This window comes from Lathyrus oleraceus, chromosome 7 (genome assembly GCF_024323335.1).
Source record: "Lathyrus oleraceus cultivar Zhongwan6 chromosome 7, CAAS_Psat_ZW6_1.0, whole genome shotgun sequence".
NCBI classification, from domain to species: Eukaryota; Viridiplantae; Streptophyta; class Magnoliopsida; order Fabales; family Fabaceae; genus Lathyrus; species Lathyrus oleraceus.
The window spans coordinates 335964383-335988651 of NC_066585.1; the positions used below are offsets into that span (position 1 = coordinate 335964383).

Here is a 24269-nt window from a genome sequence, read left to right on the forward strand (position 1 = left end):
GGCGGATTCTCTCTTTGAAAAGTCGCCAAGCTACGTGATCCAGCATCACCACCAGCATTTGGCAAGTTCTGCACAGCTTGTGCCATCGCTTGCATTGCGGCAGCCATTGCAGCGTCATTCCTTCCAGCCATTTTCAACTTATCACTACAACACAACTCAAAAGTTAGACTAGTAACAATTACACAATTGTTAGACAGTAACGACACGACAACTGGCCGGACAGACCGACCTGCTCTGATACCACTAATGTAACACCCTTCTAAAATACCCCAATTATTTAATAACAACAATATTTATATCAGAGTAATCATGCACCAAGGGTGTCACACAACATTTCACACCATAAAAATTGTCATGCTCTTTATTTAATCAAAATAAACATTAACATTTTTGTTTGCAAAATTCGCAGCGGATAGAAATCAACCAACCAATCAAAACATATAATGGTTTACAGGTAAAAAGGTTCAACAATCAACAATAAACAATTAAAACATCCCGTCCCGATGTTACATCTATCAGAGCACGACCCACTACGTAGACTACACTAGACTCCAGGCACTAGCTTCTACTCACTCACTGCTCGTTACCTGAAAAATAGTTGTAAGGGTGAGTTCCTCAATCGATATAATAAGCATTATAAATCATCATGTTATGTTAAGTAAATTTACACGTTAATCACCCTAATCATATCATGCATTCAGTAACGGCACATCAACTCAAACATCATACTCAATAACAACGTAAAATGCAACTCAATAACGACATAAATTGCAACTCAACAACAACATAAAATGCAACTCAATAACAACATAAATTGCAACTCAACAACAACATAAAATGCAACTCAAATGAGACTCGACTCGTCATGCATGTGGTACCATTCGGAGTAAAACTCCCAACTTAAAATCATTGCCAGTTTAGTGGGCATCAAGGCATAAGCCTTCAACTTTCAACTTAAAATTTTGCCAATCCAGGCCAACGTGGTGTGAGCAAAGCTCCGATTTTTGCCAATCCAGGCCAACGTGGTGTGAGCAAAGCTCCGACTTAATGCATATGAATGTACATGGCATACACGACTTTAAATTCCGACAACATAATAATAACAGCAACACAACAATGTTTTCAACATAATCAACTTATAATCAACATTGGCTCATCAAGCCTACAACTCAGTATTTTCAACAACTTAACACAACTTATCAACATATTTATATCAACTCTTCATAACATAAACTCAACAAAATTACTCATCGAAATCAACGAGAATATGCCAATCACCAATTATGTTCACAACATTAAAATATCAAATTTTCCAATTTCCAACAGTGTTAACCGGTTAACGCCCTGGGTTAACCGGTTAACGCAGGACAAAATACACTTTCTGGCAAAACGCAACAGTGTTAATCGGTTAACGCCCTGGGTTAACCGGTTAACGCAGGCAAAACAGCACATTTTCACAAATTATAACAGTGTTAACCGGTTAACACCCTGGGTTAACCGGTTAACGCAGGCAAAACAGCAGTCCCTGCGCTAACACAAGGCAGAATGCAGAGTTCTCCGCATTTTCCGCCGTTGGAGGACTTCCGGACCTCTGATTCCAATTCCGTAAAAAGCTATACGTTCGGAAATTCACAACTAACCCAAACACATATTCAATTACAGCCTAAACACAGTTTCATCCAACGTAATTTTCCAGCATTCATAATCCCAATTAGGGTCAATTCAACGGCTATCACTACCCATGACATGTTAATCTATAATACCCATCAAACGACGATAAACCCCCCTTACCTGAGTTAATCCGGCAAATCTTTGAGCTTCAAGCCTTTCCGTTCTTCAACCTCTGCTCTTGCTCTTCCCCTTTGCCCTTTTTCCACTTTTCTATCGCTTCTCTGCTTTTTCACGTAAAACTCTTTACCAACAATGAAAACCCTTTTTCTTATTCCAACTTATATATTTTCCAAAATAATAATAATAATAATCCAATAATATTTCCAATTAATTAATTAAATTAATAAATATTATATTAATTCAAATTAAATAATTAGCCTTATTTTATCGGGGTGTTACAGGGTACATGTAAAGTACAAGGGAGTGCAGGAAATAAATGGTCTCATTGTCAGGTAGCCCAAGAGAAAGCCATGTGTGTGAAATTGTGTCCTAAACTAGAAAGCATATAAAAGATTATAATTTATCTTGATTCTTGAACGCCCCTTCCATGTTCGGGTTGAATATTTGTCCAAGACTTTTTGCAAGGGTCCTAACAACAATCTCTAAGTCCATTCCAATGTCCATTACATGCTAAGGGATTTATCTTATTTTTGTACTTTTTAAGTCTTATCTATTTTTTATGTTCATTTTAAGATGAGATGAGAATGATACAACATGGAATGTGAAGCGAAATAAAAGCGAATGAATGACGGAAATTAAATGTTAGAAGTGAAATTGTAAAAGCTAGAGGTGAAAATTAAAGGTTAGAAGCAAAAATTAAAGAATTAGAAGTAGGTGTTAAATGTTAGATGTTAGATCAAAGTAGAAATTATAAGAGAATTAACTCTAAAACAAATAACAAAATATTAATTCTAAACTATTAATAATATTAAATCTACACAATTAATCAACCAATGAAAATCTAACAAAACAAAAATTAATCCCAAACAATTACCAAGTCAATTCTAAAATATTAACAAATTATAAATTCTAAACTGATTATCAACCAATGAATTCCACTAATTAAATTCTAAAACTAATTCTAAATCACCTTAAGATTCTAATTAATATTCAAAAATTAATGTAAACTATCCTAATTATTATCTAAACTATCCTAATTATTAAACCGTATTTTAATTAACTAGAGGGGGTAACTAACAAAAAAACAAGATGACTGGATCCAACAAACAAAATCGGGCCTGGAATTGGAAGAACCATGCCCATTCGCAGGGGGAGGTGGGCAGGCCAACGGAGTGGTGCAGCCACAACTCGCTTTGGGCTTTGAAACGCATGGGGCAAGAAGCCCAATCCTGAAACCTCACGCCCAGGTTCAATGCTAAGAATACCGTATGCTCAGCCGTGACTCAACATGGAAGCGAACGAATCGATTGACTCCACTTCAATCTTGCACATACGCTAGGCAAAACGAAGAATCACAAACGTGAATCGATCCTCTCGTAAAGAATCTCACGAAAACAACTCCGGATCCGTGCTTATACTCGACCTCGAACCGCAATTAATCGAGATCGAAATTATATAACACTTTATTCTTACGCAGGAAATGAAATCAATTGAAGGATGAAATCGTACCCGACTCGTGTTGTGCGGTTCAGAAGACGAAGTGTGTCATGGCCAATGATGCGTTGACGATGATTGAAAATGGAGCGAAGCGTCTCGATTCTGAAAAGGTATTATCACGTCTCGTTCTTCTCTTTCTTCCTACTTTTTTTTTATTATTTCTTCTTCTCCTAAGAATCGCTTCTACTGAACACTTGTAAGTTCGATGTGCGAGTACGACGATGATACAGAGTTGTGGTTTGATTTACAGAGGCGGTTATGGAGGATTGAAGGTTGTTAGAGTTTGTTACGGTGGTGGAAGGGAATAATGGAAAAGAGGAAAAAGAAATCGGGGAAGAGAGGAAAGAGATTGGAGAGAGAAGAAGAAGAGGCATGAAAATTCGCCGACTTGCGTATTTATATTGGTAAGTTCAATCTGCGTTTCGTTCGCGTGTGCACGTCATTTGGTGTATGTGAACTGCGTTTTCAATGTTTTTACCACGTTTTGACGCAACTTGTTCTTTGTTGCAACTGGATGCGTTGCAAGCTTTGCACCGTTCTTTTATGCATCTGGCTTAACTTTGGAGTGTCGGTTTGGCTTGAACATTCATTGCAGATTTGTAGGTGTGCTCTTGGCTTGTGCAGTTGATGCAGCTTGTGAATGAGCTTTTATGCAGCTACGGCTTGGTTTGTGCTTGCATTAGCTTACGTTTTCTTTGGATCTCTCTTGGAAGTAGTCTTCGGTAATGGATTTTATGGCTTGTGTTACCGTAGCCTCAATTTCCACTGGCTTGGCTGCACTATTTTCGCTGGCTTTGAGCTTGGATTTCATGCTGAGTTGCTACAGCTTTTGGAAGTGTGTTTGTCTTGACTTCGCTTTCATGCTGTGTTTCATGGCTTTGCAGCTTACGCTTGGCTCAGCGTTCCAGCTTTTGTTTAGTAGCTTTTGAACGTCGGCTTTGTAACTGCTGTTTTGATTTGAGTTCCACTTTGCAGTTTGGTCGTTGCTTACTGTAGCTGCGTTTTGTTTGGAAGCCAACATTTGGATGCACCTTTGGCTTGCTTTTACATTTTGGACGTGTAGCTGTTGGGTTTTTTGGATTATGCAGCTTCTGGATAGCAGCTCCAAGCTGCATTTCGCTTTTTCTGTTATAGCTGCAATGTTTAGCAACTTATTTCCCTTTTCTTTTGGTTGCAGTCCCGTTGTACCTTCATGTTTTAGAATTGGCATTTGGTAAATGGATATGTGAGGGGTTAGATATGCATGACGTATGCAGTATGCTAATGCAATACAATTGATTATTTTTCATCTTTCTCTAAGATTTTTCTTTGTCTCTTTTCATACTTCTATTTTCATCTCTTTTTCATTCTTGCCTCGCCTCCCCTGTTATGTTTTGGCATGTAACAGGTGATCGAGGTATTCCCGCAGGATTTCGCAAAGTCAAAGGAGGCGTCTTGCTAGGGATATACGATTTTCTTGCATAATAGGTAGCAACGGCTCCCCTGTACCAGAAAGGGTTTTATCCATGGAAGGTTAAGAATGAGAGTGAGGTCCATACAAACGAGTGAGGGATAGCAACACAAATGAATATCGAAAGGGGTTTAACAACACGGACGAACATTGCAAAAAGGTTAACACGGACGAGTGAATCACTTCAATACGGTTAAGTATCGAAAAGAGGTACCAATAAGGACGAGTGTGGATGCTCAATACGGACGAGTATTGAAAATCGAAGTAACAACACAGACGAGTGTTGAAGACTAATACAGACGAGTATTGTGAAAGGGATGATCAACACAGACGAGTGTTGAAGATCAATACAGACGAATATTGAAACAGAGTGCCAACACGGGCGAGTGAATCAATTCGATACGGACGAGTATCGAAAGGAAGATGATCAACACAGACGAGTGTTGGAGATCAATACAAACGAGTATTGAAAAAGAGGAATCACCAACACAGACGGGTGTTGACGATCAATATGGACGAGTATTGAAATAGGTCAACACGGACGAGTGTGAACAACCAATACAGACGAGTGCTGAAGACTAGTAACAACACGGACGAGTGTTGAAGATCAATACAGACGAATATTGAAATAGAGTGCCAACACGGGCGACTGAATCAATTCAATACGGACGAGTATCAAAAGGAAGATGATCAACATGGACGAGTGTTGGAGATCAATACAGACGAGTATTGAAAAACAGGAATCACCAACACGGACGGGTGTTGACGATCAATACGGACGAGTATTAAAATAGGTCAACACGGACGAGTGTGAACAACCAACACAGACGAGTGTTGAAGACTAGTAACAACACGGACGAGTATTGAAGATCAATATGGGCGAGTATTGAAAAAGAAATGACCAACACGGACGAGTGTCGAAAATCAATATAGATGAGTATTGAAAAAGAGATCATTAACACGGACGAGTGTTGCAAATCAATACGGACGAGTATTAAAAATCACTACGGGTATTGAATCCCGATAAAGACGAGTATTAAAAAAAGTAGCAACACGGACGAGTGTTGGAGATCAATACATACGAGTATTGAAAAAGATAGTATCAACACGGACGAGTGTTGAAGATCAATACGGAAGAGTATTGAGAAATAGAATCAACACGGACGAGTGTTGGAAAGGAAATATCAACACGAACAAGTGTTTAAAATCAATACGGACGAGTATTGCAAATCAAGGTAACAACAAGGATGGGTGTTGAAGATCAATACGAATGAGTATTGAAAGAAGGTACCAACACAGATGAGTTTTGGAGATCAATACAGACAAGTATTGAAAAAGAAGGTATCAACACGGACGAGTGTTGAAGATCAATACGGACGAGTATTGAAAAAGAGAATCAACACGGACGGGTGTTAAAGATGAGTACAGACGAGTATTGAAAGAAGTTATCAACACAGACGAGTGTTGGAGATCAATACGGACGAGTATTGAAAAGAGAAGGTATCAACACGGACGAGTGTTAAAGATCAATACGGACGAGTATTGAAAAAGAGAGTATCAACACGGACGAGTGTTGAATATCAATACGGACGAGTATTGAAAAAGAGAATCAACACGGACGGGTGTTAAAGATCAACACAGACGAGTATTGAAAGAAGGTATCAACACAGACGAGTGTTGGAGATCAATACGGACGAGTATTAAAAATCAAATGATTAACATGGGCGAGTGTTGAAAATCAATACGGACGAGTATTGACAAAGAAATGATTAACACGGACGAGTGTTGAAAATCAATACAGACGAGTATTGACAAAGAAATGATTAACACGGACGAGTGTTGAAAATCAATACGGACAAGTATTGACAAAGAAATGATTAACACGGACGAGTGTTGCAGATCAATACAGACGAGTATTGAAAAAGAAGGTATCAACACGGACGAGTGTTGAAGATCAATACGGACGAGTATTGGAAGTTAATACGAACGAGTATTGATAAAGCAGGTATCAACACGGACGAGTGTTTAAGATCAATACAGACTAGTATTGAAAAAGAAATGATTAACATGTACGAGTGTCGATGAATCAATACAGACGAGTATTGGAAAGAGATGATTAACACGGATGAGTGTTGAAGATCAATACGGACGAGCATTGAAACAACATGTATCAACACATACGAGTGTTGAAGATCAATATCGACGAGTATTGAAAAAGAAATGAGTTATCATAGGCGGTTATCAGGGATCGATACAGACGAGTATTAAAAAGAGAACCAACATGGACGAGTGTTGAAGATCAATAAGGACGAGTATCGAAAGGAAGTATCAACACAGACGAGTGTTGAGGATTAAAACTGACAGGTATTAAAAAAGAAGGTTAACACGGACAATTGTTGAAGATCAATACGGACGAGTATCGAAACAGAGTATCAACACAGACGAGTGTTGGAAAAAGGATCAACACGAACGAGTGTTGGAGAAGATTTCAGAAAAATGGGTTAACACGGAGGAGTGTTGCAATTCAATACGGACGAGTATTGAAGATCAATACAGACGTGTATTGAAAAAAGAAAGGATCAACACAGACGAGTGTCAAGAATGGCGACTTCCTTAGGGATTAACACGGACGAGTATTGAAAGAAGAAAAGGGGACCTCCCAAGCAAAAGGCAGTGGACCACTTACGAAAGGTAAGGGACTGGTTGAAGATTCCAAAGGTATTTGAAAAAGGCAACCCAAGGGAGAGTTTCGAAAAACATGCGGGGAATACCACTTGAGGGTTTCAGGAGGTTGTTTATAATCGGGGAGGAAGAATGTCCCAACGGAGGATTCTTTTACGCTTTCGAGAAAGACTTTTATGAAGTTATGCATGTTTATTTTGCAAGGCGTAATGCTCCATCTTGATGGAATATGCTATGCTCTTTTGGTGATGCAATGTTATGTAATGCATGATTATTTATGCAATGTTGATGCATGGTCAGGCTTTTGGTTAGACGGTATGGTAGGAAATGTCTGGAGATTGAGAAGATTGGGGTACCAGTAACCACTGGGTTTATCAATTAGGATCAGTGTTCTCTGCTGAAGGGTTAGGGGATGTGTTTAGAGTGACTCCCCAATATTCATCTTGAACTTAGCAGTCTCTTATGCACCGTGGATCTTTCTCTGAACAACCTCAAAAGTACATAAAGGATCTTCCTTCTCTAGTTAGCCATGCCCCATTCTGTTGGGAATATGTAAGTATTGCCCCAGTCCCAAGTTATGAAGCAACTTTTTCAGGATAGCCATCTCGGTTTGAACTGCCCCCATATCTTGGAACTGTATACCTCTAATTAACTATCTCTGAGAGATTGATTTCTCGGATTCCTGAGGTAGCTTGCCCCAATTAAGTCTTAGAATAACTTTTGCCTCTGGCTGGCCGATCTCTGAGGGAATGCCCCTGACTAACATCTTGTAGAGATTTGTCGAATCTCGACGTAACTTCCTTAGATCAATTGATTTGTAGAAATTCATCGACGTGATTACTTCAGATTGACTGAAAATTGAAGTGTTTTGTCTTTCTGCTCAACGGAGTTCTTAGACATTCTACTTCTTGATATAACCACATGAAGTGTCTGGTCAATGCTCAATGGAGTCTTAGGAGTTCAACACTTGTTATGATCAGTCAAAATAGTTTGCCCCTACTCGACGGAGTCCTCGGGTGTTTAGTCTTCTGATGCGATCAACTAGAGTGATTTACTCCCTTAATTATCCGATCTTTGGAGAGATTCTCCGAATCTTGACCTAACTGTCTTAGACTGACTGAATCTTGCTGAAATTTCTTAACATAACTGTCTCAGATTGATTAAAATATGAAACATCTTGTCCTTCTGCTCAACGGAGTTCTTGGACATTCTGCTCCTTGATATAATCACATGAGATGGTTGGTTGCTACTCAACGGAGTCTCAGGCTCTCAGCACTCGTTATGATCGATCAAAAATAATTTGGTGCTGCTCAACAGAGTCTTAGGCATTTATCTCTCTGAGTACGATCAAATCAAGGCGACCTGTTTCTGCTCGACGGAGTTCTCGGGTGTTCTGTCTTATGATTCAATCAGTTGAAGTAACTGGCCTCTACTTAACAAAGTCTTTTAGGCATCATTCTCTTCTGGGATCATCAATCTTTTCAATTCACATTCATTATGGAAACTCTCTTGACATCAAATGCTCACTCATGAGTATCAATTGTTCATTTTTTGGAATGATAATAACAATATCATGTTTATGCTAGTTTTGAAATCCAAGCATGCTCACTAAAATTATGACATACAATGCATGCATCACTAATTAAGAATGTCATATCAATATCCACCTAAATTATGAGTAAATTATTGAGGAGTCAGTTTTAACACGATTGTTCTGACCATAGTACGCTTTCGAAATAAACCCTGCTTCAATTAGGTCTTTTGAGGGTTGTAACGTGGTCTGGTTCACGGTTTCAGAAAGAAAGGATATCAGGCTCGAACCTATCCTAACCCACCCACTCTTCGTGATGTTCTCCAGTCCTACGTTCAACTAGTATGATACAAGCGCCCTTCTTCCAAAAGGGATTTGGGAGTGAAAAGGTTAATTGACCCACGAGGTTTTTGGTGTGGCAGTCATCCTGCTCTTGTTTGGTTTATAGCCACACGACTTTGTTCTTGCTGAGGGTTTTCTTTTGATTCCTCTTTTGCAGATTTGTTTTTCATTTCCCTACTTTTGCTGGATTAGTTCAGATTTACAATCCACAGGGATGCCCTAATTTTTGCCTAAGTCACTCGTTTTTGAGTTTTCGACTTAGCGAGCTTTCTTTCTTTTTGTTTTTGTTCTCTTTTTTTTTCCTGTTTCTTCTTGTTTAAACAAATCGTGTGGCATCTGGCCATTTGATTGGAATGGGTGGTGACCGCCTCGTGGCTCTGTGGGTGAAGGATAACTGTTTGGAATTTGATGGTTTCCGACCTCTTGTGAGGGATAATATATGGTTGATCCTCAGATAGGACACTCCTCTTTTTGAAGTTTGAACGCTTGGTCAAACTGACTGACGACTACCCTGCCCCGGTTTGAGATTGAGGGTTTTATATTTAAGAAAGAAACTCTAACTTCTTGGCTCGAAGGGGTTAATTAGGGATTATCTTCCTTATATCTCCAATGTTTGGGATTTGAAACAATGCCTTACATCATCAGCAAGGTTTTATTCAAAAGCGTACGATCAATGATTTCGTGTTTTCAATTTCATCACCCTCCTCTTAAAACCAACAATTGGATATTGACAAAATAAAGTATGAGTGGCCACGAATGGATTTATTCAAAACATGCATATTCATTTCAATGTCATTATTATTCAAAAACAAACGAGTTCATTACAAATGAATGTTACAAATGACAATCAAGAAAATCACACATGAACATGTTTTAACGAAACTAATGACTACAAACATAATGGGCCTTATTCAGATCCTCAGACTGGAATTATTAGGCTGGCAGGAGATATCATGACCATCTTCGAGGAGATCCATCACAAACTCTTCTCATTGGCGCAAACTCTTCAAATCTACCCCAACTTCCACTTGCACTGATCACGATGTTGCAGATGTTCCCTCTTGTGGAGGCAGGGGAGTGTTCATTATGTTCGGGCCTTGCAGCGTGAACACAATAACCCTTGAATCAAGCAAGTCTTGCACCTTGTACTTGAAGACATTGCAATTCTCGATCGAGTGCCCGGGTGTTCTAGAGTCATACTCACAACTGATATTCATGTCATAATCTGGAGGAAGAGGTGTTGAAAGAGCCTTAGCTTCTCTCAGTTGCACCAACGAGCTATTAAGTAACAAAGGTAGAAGTCGACCATATGACATAGGCACTAGATCAAACTGCTTTGGAGGCCTTCTTGGTCCATGCCTTTCTTGCTGAGAAAAGTTCCACCGCTGATTTGGATACTGGTTCGCCACAAGGTTCCTCTGCCTCGGCCGGGGAACAGGAAATGACCGTTGATACGGAGCCCTTGGAGGTACAGGATATGGATGAAATCCACAAGGCTACTTTTGAGGTGGAAAGGGGTCAGGAATGTTTATCGGGGTGACCGCTTCTAGTACAACAGTTGGCACGGGATTGCCTTCCTTCCTCAACATCGTCTGCAGGATCTCCATGATCAGACTCATCTGAGTCTTCAGCTGGTTGATTTTAACCTTTATTGCCTCTTGATTTCTTCTTAGTTCTTCGATGGTAATCTGCGACATGCTTCTGGTTCAAGACACATATCGGGCAATCAACTTTGCTGGAAGTGGCTTGTCTGACAAAAGGCCAAGTGATAGTGAGATTGGTCTCATGAAATGCAGGATGCTATGTGAATGATGCATGAGTATTATATCTTCTTTTATCATTTATGATGCATGAATGCATGAATGCATGGATGATTTGGTTCATAAGCATGGCTTCACAAGTTGTACACGCAAACAGACTCAGGATCATAGTCTCGAAATACGGATGGAGGGCGACATCGATTGGTTTCCTTAATTGGGATCTCACTGGTCGAAATCTAGGGTTAGATAGGGACCCCAGAATCATTGATTCATTTGGCTGTTTGACGCTTACGGCAAAAGCTTGTCGGTTGTCAACTCCCTCAAATGAGCCTCCTCTGGGTGAGATCTTCGTACCGACCCACACGAGAAAAGCTTCTCGGAAGCCCGCACTACGCGACCATCGACATCGGGTTCTAGACAAGGGTCTCAAAGTCATGGACCTCCTTGACTGTTTGCCGCTTACGGAAAAAGCTTGCCGGTTATCAAATCCATCAAGAAGATCTACTTTAAGTGAGATCTTCGTACTGACCCACACGAGAAAAGCTTCTCGGGGACCCACACTACGCCACCATCAATATTAATAAACCATAGGTTTAATGTTCTATAAAGGTCCTTAGAGTCATGGATCCAAATGAAGACATTAATCGCTTACGCCAAAAGTTTGACGGTCATCAACATCTTCAAGAGAATCTACTCTAAGCGAGGTTCTCGTATCGACCCTTACGAGAAAATCTTCTCGGTGGCCCATACTACTCAACCTCTCCTATCTCAAGTTTGCACTCTAGACTCGGGTAGAGAGTCTTTCCCACAAGGTTACTTGCAATAGGAGTACCATCCACTTGGTATCATAGAATCATGGAATCCACACGTTAGATTACAAAATTTAAACCAAAAGGCAATAAATAAGGCAAGCAATCAAAAAGGATAAACATACACACATGCGAGGAAGGAACCTAAATTAGGCTTGACTTGCTTAGGGAGAATGTCCCCCAGCAGATTCGCTAGCTGTCGCTACAGGAAAAATACAGAGTCGCCATCGATTTTTATTTATTCCAAAGGAAAGGGAAAATATCGAGAAAACCCCAAAGTATGGTCGTCGTAACCACGAATAGGTTCGGAAGTTGGTTATGCAAGGGGAAGGTATTAGCACCCCTCACATCCATGGTACTCCATGGGAACCATCTAGGATGTTATCGCTTACGTGTGTGTTATTTATTGAATGCTTGCTTGCCAAGGGTTTGCGGAGTGGAGGTAGATTTTAAATTAGTGTGCTTGCCAAGGATTGGGTCCTTGTGCCTACGTATGCCCACTTGTTGAAGTGAGAAATCAGAGCTTTCGTAGTTCATGGGTTTTGAAATTATTTGGTTTGTTTCGTTGATTTTATTACCTTGAAGAAGGGTTTTCGATTGTGTCGCCCTAAGGCTCAAACAAAAGGTTTGAATGTGTTGAGTTGTTTTTATGTTTTTGGGAAAGCGTTATTGATTTCGGATTGCACTAAAGACTATGGATAAAGGTGAATACCTCAAACGATCAAGCCAAACGTCTTGTGTTCGAAGCATTCAGAATGAGTGTAGGAAAGCTCCAGTCTCATCCCTTCTTTATCGCTTAAGGCTCGTGATGTACGAACCTAATCGCCATTTATTGTGTTTTTGAGTTTGATTTGAGAAAAGGCCGCTTGAAGTTGGATCAAGGGTTTGCTTATTGATTTTGATTATAAAAGACCGCTTGAGGTTGGATCAAGGGTTTGATTATTGGTTGCGAAATGGTGAGCGTTCCTAATGCCTAAGGAGTATCTAATCAAACAATAAAAGAAAGCGAGTAAATGCGTACATGATAAAGGGGAGGGGGTACATGTAAAGTACAAGGGAGTGCAGGAAATAAATGGTCTCATTGTCAGGTAGCCCAAGAGAAAGCCGTGTGTGTACAATTGTGTCCTAAACTAGAAACAACATAAAAGATTATAATTTATCTTGATTCTTGAACGCTCCTTCCATGTTCGGGTTGAATATTTGTCCAAGGCTTTTCGCAAGGGTCCTAACAACAATCTCTAAGTCCATTCCAATGTCCATTACATGCTAAGGGATTTATCTAATTTTGTTACCTTTTTAGTCTTATCTACTTTTTATGTTCATTTTAAGATGAGATGAGAATAATACAACATGGAATATGAAGCGAAATAAAAGCGAATGAATGACGGAAATTAAATGTTAGAAGCGAAATTGTAAAAGTTAGAGGCGAAAATTAAAGGTTAGAAGCAAAAATTAAAGAATTAGACGTTAGGTGTTAAATGTTAGATGTTAGATCAAAGTAGAAATTATAAAAGAATTAACTCTAAAACAAGTAACAAAATATTAATTCTAAACTATTAACAATATTAAATCTACACAATTAATTAACCAATGAAAATCTAACAAAAACAAAAATTAATCCCAAACAATTACCAAGTCAATTCTAAAATATAACAAATTATAAATTCTAAACTGATTATCAGCCAATGAATTCCACTAATTAAAATCTAAAACTAATTCTAAATCACCTTAAGATTCTAATTAATATTCAAAAATTAATCTAAACTATCCTATATCTAAACTATCCTAATTATTAAACCCTGTTTTAATTAACTAGAGGGGGTAATTAATAAAAAAACAAGATGACTGGATCCAACAAACAAAATCGGGCCTGGAATGGGAAGAATCAGGCCCATTCACAGGGGGAGGTGCGCAGGCCAACAGAGTGGTGCAGTCACAACTCGCTTTGGGCTTTGAAACGCATGGGGCAAGAAGCCCAATCCTGAAACCTCACTCCCAGGTTCAATGCTAAGAATACCGTATGCTCAGCCGTAACTCAACATGGAAGCGAACGAATCGATTGACTCCACTTCAATCTTGCACAGACGCTAAGCAAAACGAAGAATCACGAACGTGAATCGATTCTCTCGTGAAGAATCTCACGAAAACAACTCCGGATCCGTGCTTATACTCGGCCTCGAACCGCAATCAATCGAGATCGAAATTATATAACACTCTATTCTTACGCAGGAAATGAAATCAATTGAAGGATGAAATTGTACCCGACTCTTGTTGTGCGGTTCAGAAGACGAAGACGAAGTGCGTCACGGCCAATGATGCGTTGACGATGATCGAAAATGGAGCGAAGCGTCTCTATTCTAAAAAGGTATTATCGTGTCTCATTCTTCTCTTTCTTCCTGCTGTTCCTGTTATTTCTTCTTCTCCTAAGAATTGCTTCTGCTGAACGCTTGTGAGTTCGATGCGCCAGTACGACGATGATACATAGTTGTGGTTTGATTTGCAGAGGCGGTTATTGAGGATTGAAGGTTGTTAGAGTTTGTTATGGTGGTGGAAGAGAATAATGGAAAAGAGGAAGAAGAAATCGGGGAAGAGAGAAAAGAGATTGGAGAGAGAAGAAGAAGAGGCATGAAAATTCGCCGACTTGTGTATTTATATTGGTGAGTTTAATCTGCATTTCGTTCGCGTGTGCACGTCATTTGGTGTATGTGAATTGCGTTTTCAATGTTTTTACTGCGTTTTGACGCAACTTGTTCTTTGTTGCAGCTGGATGCGTTGCGAGCTTTGCACCGTTCTTTTATGCATCTGGCTTAGCTTTGGCATGTCAGTTTGGCTTGAACGTTCATTGCAGATTTGTAGCTGCGCTCTTGGCTGGTGCAGTTGATGCAGCTTATGAATGAGCTTTTATGCAGCTGCGGCTTGGTTTATGCTTTCATTAGCTTACGTTTTCTTTGGCTCTCTCTTGGAAGTAGTCTTCGGTAATAGATTTTATGGTTTGTGTTACCATAGCCTCAATTTCCACTGGCTTGGCTGCACTGTTTTCGCTGTCTTTGAGCTTGGATTTCACGATGAGTTGCTACAGGTTTTGGAAGTGTGTTTGTCTTGACTTCACTTTCATGCTGCGTTTCATGGCTTTGTAGCTTACGCTTGGCTCAGCGTTTCAGCTTTTGTTTAACAGCTTTTGGACGTCGGCTTTGTAACTGCTGTTTTGATTTGAGTTCCACTTTGCAGCTTGGTCGTTGCTTACTGTAGCTGCGTTTTGTTTGGAAGCCAACGTTTGGATGCACCTTTGGCTTGCCTTTACGTTTTGGACGTGTAGCTGTTAGGTTTTTTGGATTATGCAGCTTCTAGATAGCAGCTCCAAGCTACATTTCACTTTTTCGGTTGTAGCTGCATTGTTTAGCAACTTATTTCCCTTTCTTTTGGTTGTAGTCCCGTTGTACCTTCATGTTTTGGAATTGGCATTTTCCGTGCATAATAATAATAAAAGAAAATAATGGAATGGTTAATTGGATTTGTATATGTAGTGGGTTAAATTGTATTTGGATTTGATTAAATGCATTATTGAATTTGATTTTATATGAGTATCATGAAGTTGGATAGTAATGGATTTAAAAATTGATATTGGTTAAAAAATGGATATTGCAATTGGTTTTTGGTTTAAAATGGATATTGGTTCATTATTGGATTTTGGTTATTTGGAAGAATAAAAATGGATAATGGGCTAAAAAAAGAAAAAGAATGAGAATGGACTTAACCCAATTTAATATGACAAAACATGAATTTCTAAAATCAAGTTAAGACTTCTAAAATTAATTCGAAATAAAATGTTGAAATGATTTTTAAAATTGAACTTAAATTCCACAAGTCAAAATCTACCCTCAAAAAATCAATTTAAACTTCAAAACTGAATTTGAACCAAAAATCAAATTGAAGTTAAAATTGACTTGAAAAAAAAAACAAATTGACACAATGCTGACTGACATGATAACTTGCAATGAACTGATGAACTCAACTGACATTACTTGCAATTCAGATTGAACCATGGGTGAATAAAATGACTGAACAAATGCATCAATGCACCAAGAAACAATATGAATTCAGGTCACCTACCTCCTTGTGTTGAACCATGCCTATTCGAATGAGATGAATGGATGAGGATGATATGCAAATGATTAGGGTTAATGACCTATATGATAAGGGTGGGGCAAATTTCAAGGTATGACAAAAGCAACACATAAAATCCAATTCAAATTTAACCAATCAGAACATTTCAAATGTCCAACAAGTCTGGCCAAACTCAGGCAACCTGGAACACTTCGGTCATCTTCTCCTGTGAGCTCTCACTGAAGCTTCATCATTTGGTAAATTCAGAACACGAGACCACCATCATTGTGATCCTCATCTCATCCTGAATTCAACCTTATGCCTCAAATTCATTTATCTAAATCGAGCAAAGGAAACTTCAGAGAAGTTTCATAAGCAAGCAAACCACGAAAAATAAAATTAAATGATGAACATGATCAATCAACACCAGATAAGTTAGGGGAAAATATCAGAGAGTGAAGGACTACATTGTGGTAACTTGTTTGAGTTCAAATGATGCTCAGAACTACATTGTCCAGATGGTGATAAGAAGTTGATGAAGCTCGATCTGGTTGGAGCACTTCAGAAAGTACCAGAGCTTGAAAATTGTTGCAAAAGTTTCAGAGGATGCCGAAGATGCTAATGGAATCAAGAAATTGGATTGAAACAAGCTGAAACTCAAAACACGATAGTTGATTTTTTCTGGAAAGTTTGAAATTCTGGCGTAGTCAGAATTCAGATGTTCTACTCCAAGTCATGACATCTGATCCAACATTGTAACTACTGCAGCAAGACAGTTAACACATTAAAAGCCCTGTACTGACTCACTCTTTCACAGATGTCACGACATCTCCTTCTATGTCACCCTAGAGGGAAGGAACCCCTAGTCCTGTGCATCTGGTATACAAACTCAGCAGAGATCAATCATAGCACTCACTTATGTTGTTTTCCTACACATGTTATCTGCACGATGTCTTAATATTGATCATCTGTTACATTATTCCAGTGTGCTTGTCTTTTACTTGTATTTCCTGAATTAAAGGTTGAATACATTAATCTAATTACCACTTATTAGATTGCTAACAAATAGGTTATTTGTTAGGTTCATTAATTGTAGGGCAGTAGTTGGTTTCCTGGATTTTAGCTCAGCTGTTGGATTCCTAAAGAATAGCCTGAGAAAAATACTGAAACAGAAAAACTAATCATCCTACACTTTAGCACATGCTGTCAGGAATGAATGTCACAACATTCAGTTTGACAGTCAGAACATATACATCATGCTGATTCTGTTATGTTCTTGAGAAACAGACTGTGCTAAATTTGTTGTACTGTAAAAGACCAACCAGTCACTAGTTCAGTATCAGCCTACATGAACAACTGTCTAGACATCCAGTTTGATAGCTTCACAATGATCCTTTGGCCAGGTCTGTTTTCACTTGAAAACCAGACTTAAATATATACTGAACTGAAGCATAGAAATCAACCTGTCTATTATTCAGTATAAGCTGTCAATGATGAATGTTACGACATTCTGATTGACATACAACCAGAAGGCTATGTATCAGGTCTGTTATTATCTTGGTAGGAAGACTGAAATACACGCTTAGTTATGGCATACAGGATTATAACATATGCAGAAGGAAAACAAACACAGGAAATTGTTAACCCAGTTCAGTCCAACATGACCTACATCTGGGGGCTACCAAGCCAGGAAGAAGATCCACTATCAGCAGTATTAATTCAGAGTTAAACTCCCCCGTTTACAACTCTTCACTTAATCCCTACCCAATGCAATCTATACCTAGGAACTCCTAGATAGAATCCTCCAGTTTCCATTCCTATCACTACAAATACAATGTAATGTTCAAACACCTTGAACTTGCTTCACAGCTTCATTCAAGAACATAATCACTCTTGCCTACAGGCTTTGAGTTACAAAAACTCTCAGCTTTTACCACTGAGAAACACATGGTAACCTTCCTACAGATTGGGAGGTTTACCTCACACACACCACTAAATTTTCATTCTATGAGGCTTACAAAAACTAGGTTACAATCAACTATTTATAACCTAATCACCCAACTGGATTTGGGCCTTCAGAAATCGCAGCAAACTTGTTCTTTGCTGTTACAACTACAGCTGAAAATTTCTACTACAAACAAGGTCTTCAATCCTAAAATCTCTCCATATATATCTCCTTATTTTGAGCCTATATATATTCTGATTGAGTCTTTAAGACCTCCACATGGGAGTTAGGATATTCACCAAATATCCTTACTAATCCCAGAATATATACTGAATTAATTAATTCAGTTTTCTACACATGTGCGATGTCACAGACATGATGTTGTGACATCGTACATGACATGTTGGTCCAGATGTTGAACTTCTTCAACCCAACATATTAAAACAACAGAGATGATTACATTATTTGTTTTACAAAATTAATGCCAATCCTAAGGTATTAACAATCTCCCCCTTTGGCAAATTTTAGCTAAAACAAATAAACATTGCACTGGACAAAACATCCCAATATAGGTATGCTCTTCATCTCTGTCATTGACTCCACCACCACAAACACCAAAGTTGGTGTACATGAGGAAATAGAGGTACAAGAATCAGTTATACCAGAACCCTTTCCCTCAACAGGAGAGCTTCCTGAAGAATATGTAATGCTGAGTACATAGACAATGTAACTCAGATCACAAGGCACAACTATCTTCTTAACTCAGATCACAAGACACAAGTGGTATACCCAGTTGGTGGATTTTATGCCTGACCCCAGCTTCTGTTTGCCACCACACCCACAGTTAGCTTGCTTCTGGTACATTCTTAACCTTAGGACTATATTTCTCTCCCCCTTTTTAGCTAAACATTTGTAAAGGAACCCCTCACAAAACCAGATCCAGGCGCAGTTTGCCCAAACCTTAACATACCCCATGATTTAGAGGGAATGAAGTGTTTCTCTTGTGAGAAGAAGAGGGCTATTACATCCTTTAAATAGTCCAGCTCGTGCTTAGGAATTAACGGTAGGAATAAATGGTTGGTCAAGATTCATCAATATTTGCTGAGAAACAGTCAGAGAATCACCAACAAAATCTCAGACTATCTTTGAATACCTTTTATAGCTCTTGACTGTTTCTTTTACAAAACAGTAGTTCCAGTGCATGGAGACTATTCCATATATGCAATCAGACACGTTACACGCGATGTCTTAACATTCCACGCGGCTTTTCTCTGCATTCTGCCAGTATTCAACATTTCCTAAGACACTTTCATACCTCCAGTAGAGACTTGACATCTGGCACTACTAAAGACAAAATCACAACCACCAGTAGATGGTTACTCCCCCTGTACCACACAACTGTGACCATCATGCTTATTCTAATTTATCAGAATTAGACACACCACATCCATAATTCCTAATGACTTTACGATTCAGAAGGAACTGACAACAATGTCTAGGGCAATGTCATGACATCAGGTCAGACATTCTTCTGCTCACTCAGCCTTGACTTACACCACATCATCCTACCAAGGTGCCATACTCAGTTATCTGAGACCACATAGACCACAAGCTTGATGATTACTTGCAGCACAAAGACAGAGCTCCCCATGTCATGAACAACCCACTCTCATCTTGAAACTTGGAGATCAAACATGGGCATATCCAACATCCCAAAGTTGGACCTTCACATACTTCCTGATTCAAAGATAACCCAGACCAATTGATGAATGGAAAACATAAGACGCATCTTCATGTCTTCAAGAGCACACCCTCTGTTCAACCCTCTTGGCTGAACACATCCACACTCTGTGTCAATCTCTCTTCTAACCAGAACAGACACCCACTTCACAAAATGTTCTAACATTAGTTAGGGCATCCTCACAACATAACAAGGCACACCATCTGATAATTTTCAGATATCACTGAGTCACCTGCTCAGTCCAAAGGAGCCAGACACAAATTGGGACACATACATTCTCATCCCATTACAAGAGATAATCTTCCATAGATAGCTTAGAACTCCTACCACAAGCTCCAAGAGATGAATAGAGAGACATCTCCTTTTGTCTTTAACTTACTACTTTTCTGCTCAAAAGTAATTTGTCTCAGACTTTCCTCAAGAATAATCAGCTTCCTTATGTTGATTATCTTGATCCTTCGAACTCACTTCTGAGATAGACCAAATGTCACTGGTTGATTACCTCCTTCATGAATCCTCATATGAGAAAGTCAAATGCCACTTTTTGACCTCTCCAAGATTATCAGACTTCTCTCAAAGATATTCTGACCTTCCAAGTGAGATTTGAACTTCAAGCCTTTTGAAGTGTCCAATCTACAACCCTGTAGACCCTTCTATCTCAAGTTGATATGCCACTTCACCAACTAAGAATCTGATGTTGAACCAAATGTCACAACATCGTGTTTTGACATCCAGCTGTTGAATTCAACTCCTTCTTCTGCCACTTGAAAGAACTTCCTCCCTTCACAGAACAAGAATTCAATGTTCTCATAGACTTGATTGTGGAACCAAGTTTGAGTAAACAACCTCCATCCTGCAGGTTTGCAGTTAAGTCATCCAAGCTCACACCTTGATGAATTCCTGCTTCTTCTCCAAAGACATCAGACACTCTGGTGCAAGAGTCTTCAGAAGGACCAGTTAGCAACTAACCCTTCAGCTATACCAAGGATTCTTCTTCCTAAAGCAAGGCTATTTCCATGATGTTAAGATTGCTTCCACTTGTTCTTAACTTCATAGTGTGCATTAGCCAATGCACTTCCTTACTTAGATCAGGGATAAACTGATCCAAGTAACCACCATCAAGACTATGATGTCTTCTTCTTCTTGTACACACCAAGGCTGACCATGTTTCTTGCCAGGAAACCTTTTCAGAGATCATATGCTTTTGCTGCCACCAAAGAGATAGATCATAAACCCATGTACTATCCTTCCTGTGATTCTGCACAGGATCTTGAAGAAGAGATGTTCCAACATTTTTACGAACATCAGTTATCTTGAGCTCCAAGGATACTCAATCAAATACTTGTACTTGGCACAAGTTGACATTGATCTTAAATCCTTTCCCCATATTCCTTTCAGATACTTCCACCATAAGACTACTTTGAAAATACTCTTCTAGCGTCAACATCTTCTGCTTGCAAGCACTTCAACAGTTTCGAAAATCTTCTCAGATTAAATTCACCCTTAGGAATGAGAGAGATGAATTCTTCCTTGCAAATGTGTCACACAACCACCAGAACCCATGTGACACAGGGCAACAACCAACCAGACCCTAGGCTGACCAAATGTGAGGAGGTTAACCAAAACTCCCCCTCAAATTAACACTCATGGAAACTTCACACCAATATCCATGGATTGTACAGACATGTCTCAACATGACATACACCATCCCTACCAGTGGCACCTAACTCTATGAGTTATACCTATACATACTCCAATCACACCAATCAGACTTCAGCTGATCATAGGTACTAGTGAAAGACACCAACACCAGTCCATAGTAGATATGCATTGCCAGAGCATACTACCTCAACCAACCTCTGAATCTTCATATTCTCACTCCTTGAAAGAACTGCCACTTCTGATCGTGGTGTTTGAATAACAAGATCCATGGTCCTAATCCTCTTAAATGGAATAGCAGTCAGGTTACCCCATTATTGACTTCTATCATCCAGGGGACTTGTCTTCCAGTACACCATAGTACTTCAGGAAACAACTATCCAACCCTGATCAATCTACAGGAATAAGGCACACAGCGGGGATTGCACAATGTCACATCTCAACCAGCTCCACTTCTAGAGATCAGACATCTAAAAGTGACCTTCTTGAGCACACACACAGTTGACCCTACCCTTGTCAACTTAGCACACACAAATGTCTCCTCTTCCAGGTCAGGAGTAGGTTTCAAACCAAAGTATCCCTTTGTTTGACACCTAAACACATCTGCTCTTCAACCAGTAGCTGCCTACTTGTTGAACCACATGTTCTAACATCACATAGAACATTAGTTTAGCCTCCTTGAAACAAACCCTCCTCGAAGGTCTTCAAGGTCTTCATATACACTACCCAGGAGAGTACAAGAATCAGTCATCAGGTGATTCTTATCATGAAGAGTGGACTTGATGAGACTCAAGTATCTTTGACATCTTCAGATGATTATGATGAAATCTTGAATACAGCAGCCTTTCATCCACATGAGGGGAAACTATATCAGAGTTTCAGTTTTGTCAGGTATTATGCAGCGGAAATCATAATACAACTCAACCAATGAACACATACTTCATCAGATCAGCCTCCAAGAGCATACCAAGTTTGAACATGATTCAATACTTGCACAGTTGTCCCACACAAAGGCCAATTGCCAATCTCCAGAGGCAGGTGCACACAATTCCTATCATGAATGGTATCCACTTACTTCAAGGGACCATTCAGGGAAACCATAGAACCATCTTCAGGTTCCAACACCAGTACTAACATAACTTCTTGCCAGATACTAGAAAGTATCAGCCATGGATCTCATCCAGAAACAGAACAGGATGCCTGCTCTGATACCAATTGAAATTCTGGCGTAGTCAGAATTCAGATGTTCTACTCCAAGTCATGACATCTGATCCAACATTGTAACTACTGCAGCAAGACAGTTAACACATTAAAAGCCCTGTACTGACTCACTCTTTCACAGATGTCACGACATCTCCTTCTATGTCACCCTAGAGGGAAGGAACCCCTAGTCCTGTGCATCTGGTATACAAACTCAGCAGAGATCAATCATAGCACTCACTTATGTTGTTTTCCTACACATGTTATCTGCACGATGTCTTAATATTGATCATCTGTTACATTATTCCAGTGTGCTTGTCTTTTACTTGTATTTCCTGAATTAAAGGTTGAATACATTAATCTAATTACCACTTATTAGATTGCTAACAAATAGGTTATTTGTTAGGTTCATTAATTGTAGGGCAGTAGTTGGTTTCCTGGATTTTAGCTCAGCTGTTGGATTCCTAAAGAATAGCCTGAGAAAAATACTGAAACAGAAAAACTAATCATCCTACACTTTAGCACATGCTGTCAGGAATGAATGTCACAACATTCAGTTTGACAGTCAGAACATATACATCATGCTGATTCTGTTATGTTCTTGAGAAACAGACTGTGCTAAATTTGTTGTACTGTAAAAGACCAACCAGTCACTAGTTCAGTATCAGCCTACATGAACAACTGTCTAGACATCCAGTTTGATAGCTTCACAATGATCCTTTGGCCAGGTCTGTTTTCACTTGAAAACCAGACTTAAATATATACTGAACTGAAGCATAGAAATCAACCTGTCTATTATTCAGTATAAGCTGTCAATGATGAATGTTACGACATTCTGATTGACATACAACCAGAAGGCTATGTATCAGGTCTGTTATTATCTTGGTAGGAAGACTGAAATACACGCTTAGTTATGGCATACAGGATTATAACATATGCAGAAGGAAAACAAATACAGGAAATTGTTAACCCAGTTCAGTCCAACATGACCTACATCTGGGGGCTACCAAGCCAGGAAGAAGATCCACTATCAGCAGTATTAATTCAGAGTTAAACTCCCCCGTTTACAACTCTTCACTTAATCCCTACCCAATGCAATCTATACCTAGGAACTCCTAGATAGAATCCTCCAGTTTCCATTCCTATCACTACAAATACAATGTAATGTTCAAACACCTTGAACTTGCTTCACAGCTTCATTCAAGAACATAATCACTCTTGCCTACAGGCTTTGAGTTACAAAAACTCTCAGCTTTTACCACTGAGAAACACATGGTAACCTTCCTACAGATTGGGAGGTTTACCTCACACACACCACTAAATTTTCATTCTATGAGGCTTACAAAAACTAGGTTACAATCAGCTATTTATAACCTAATCACCCAACTGGATTTGGGCCTTCAGAAATCGCAGCAAACTTGTTCTTTGCTGTTACAACTACAGCTGAAAATTTCTACTACAAACAAGGTCTTCAATCCTAAAATCTCTCCATATATATCTCCTTATTTTGAGCCTATATATATTCTGATTGAGTCTTTAAGACCTCCACATGGGAGTTAGGATATTCACCAAATATCCTTACTAATCCCAGAATATATACTGAATTAATTAATTCAGTTTTCTACACATGTGCGATGTCACAGACATGATGTTGTGACATCGTACATGACATGTTGGTCCAGATGTTGAACTTCTTCAACCCAACATATTAAAACAACAGAGATGATTACATTATTTGTTTTACAAAATTAATGTCAA

At 39.1% G+C, this 24269-nt stretch overlaps 3 long non-coding RNA genes across 4 annotated transcripts; 2 read left to right on the plus strand and 1 right to left on the minus strand.

Moving 5' to 3' along the window:
* Positions 1–413: 413 nt before the first annotated feature.
* Positions 414–3443, minus strand: LOC127106483 (uncharacterized). Its single transcript, XR_007795408.1, has 3 exons — positions 3301–3443; positions 1792–1892; positions 414–587 (listed from the first exon to the last, which is right to left on the minus strand). It is a non-coding gene; the product is annotated as an uncharacterized LOC127106483 (long non-coding RNA).
* On the plus strand, positions 3249–4581 carry LOC127106482 (uncharacterized). 2 transcript variants are annotated; one of them, XR_007795407.1, is made up of 4 exons: positions 3249–3398; positions 3539–3692; positions 3884–4123; positions 4264–4581. It is a non-coding gene; the product is annotated as an uncharacterized LOC127106482 (long non-coding RNA). The 2 variants fall into 2 exon arrangements; XR_007795406.1 differs by having other exon boundaries at positions 3884–4581.
* A 9282-nt stretch (positions 4582–13863) lies between these two features.
* Positions 13864–15438, plus strand: LOC127101349 (uncharacterized). Its single transcript, XR_007794611.1, has 3 exons — positions 13864–14227; positions 14366–14519; positions 14626–15438. It is a non-coding gene; the product is annotated as an uncharacterized LOC127101349 (long non-coding RNA).
* Positions 15439–24269: the final 8831 nt, after the last annotated feature.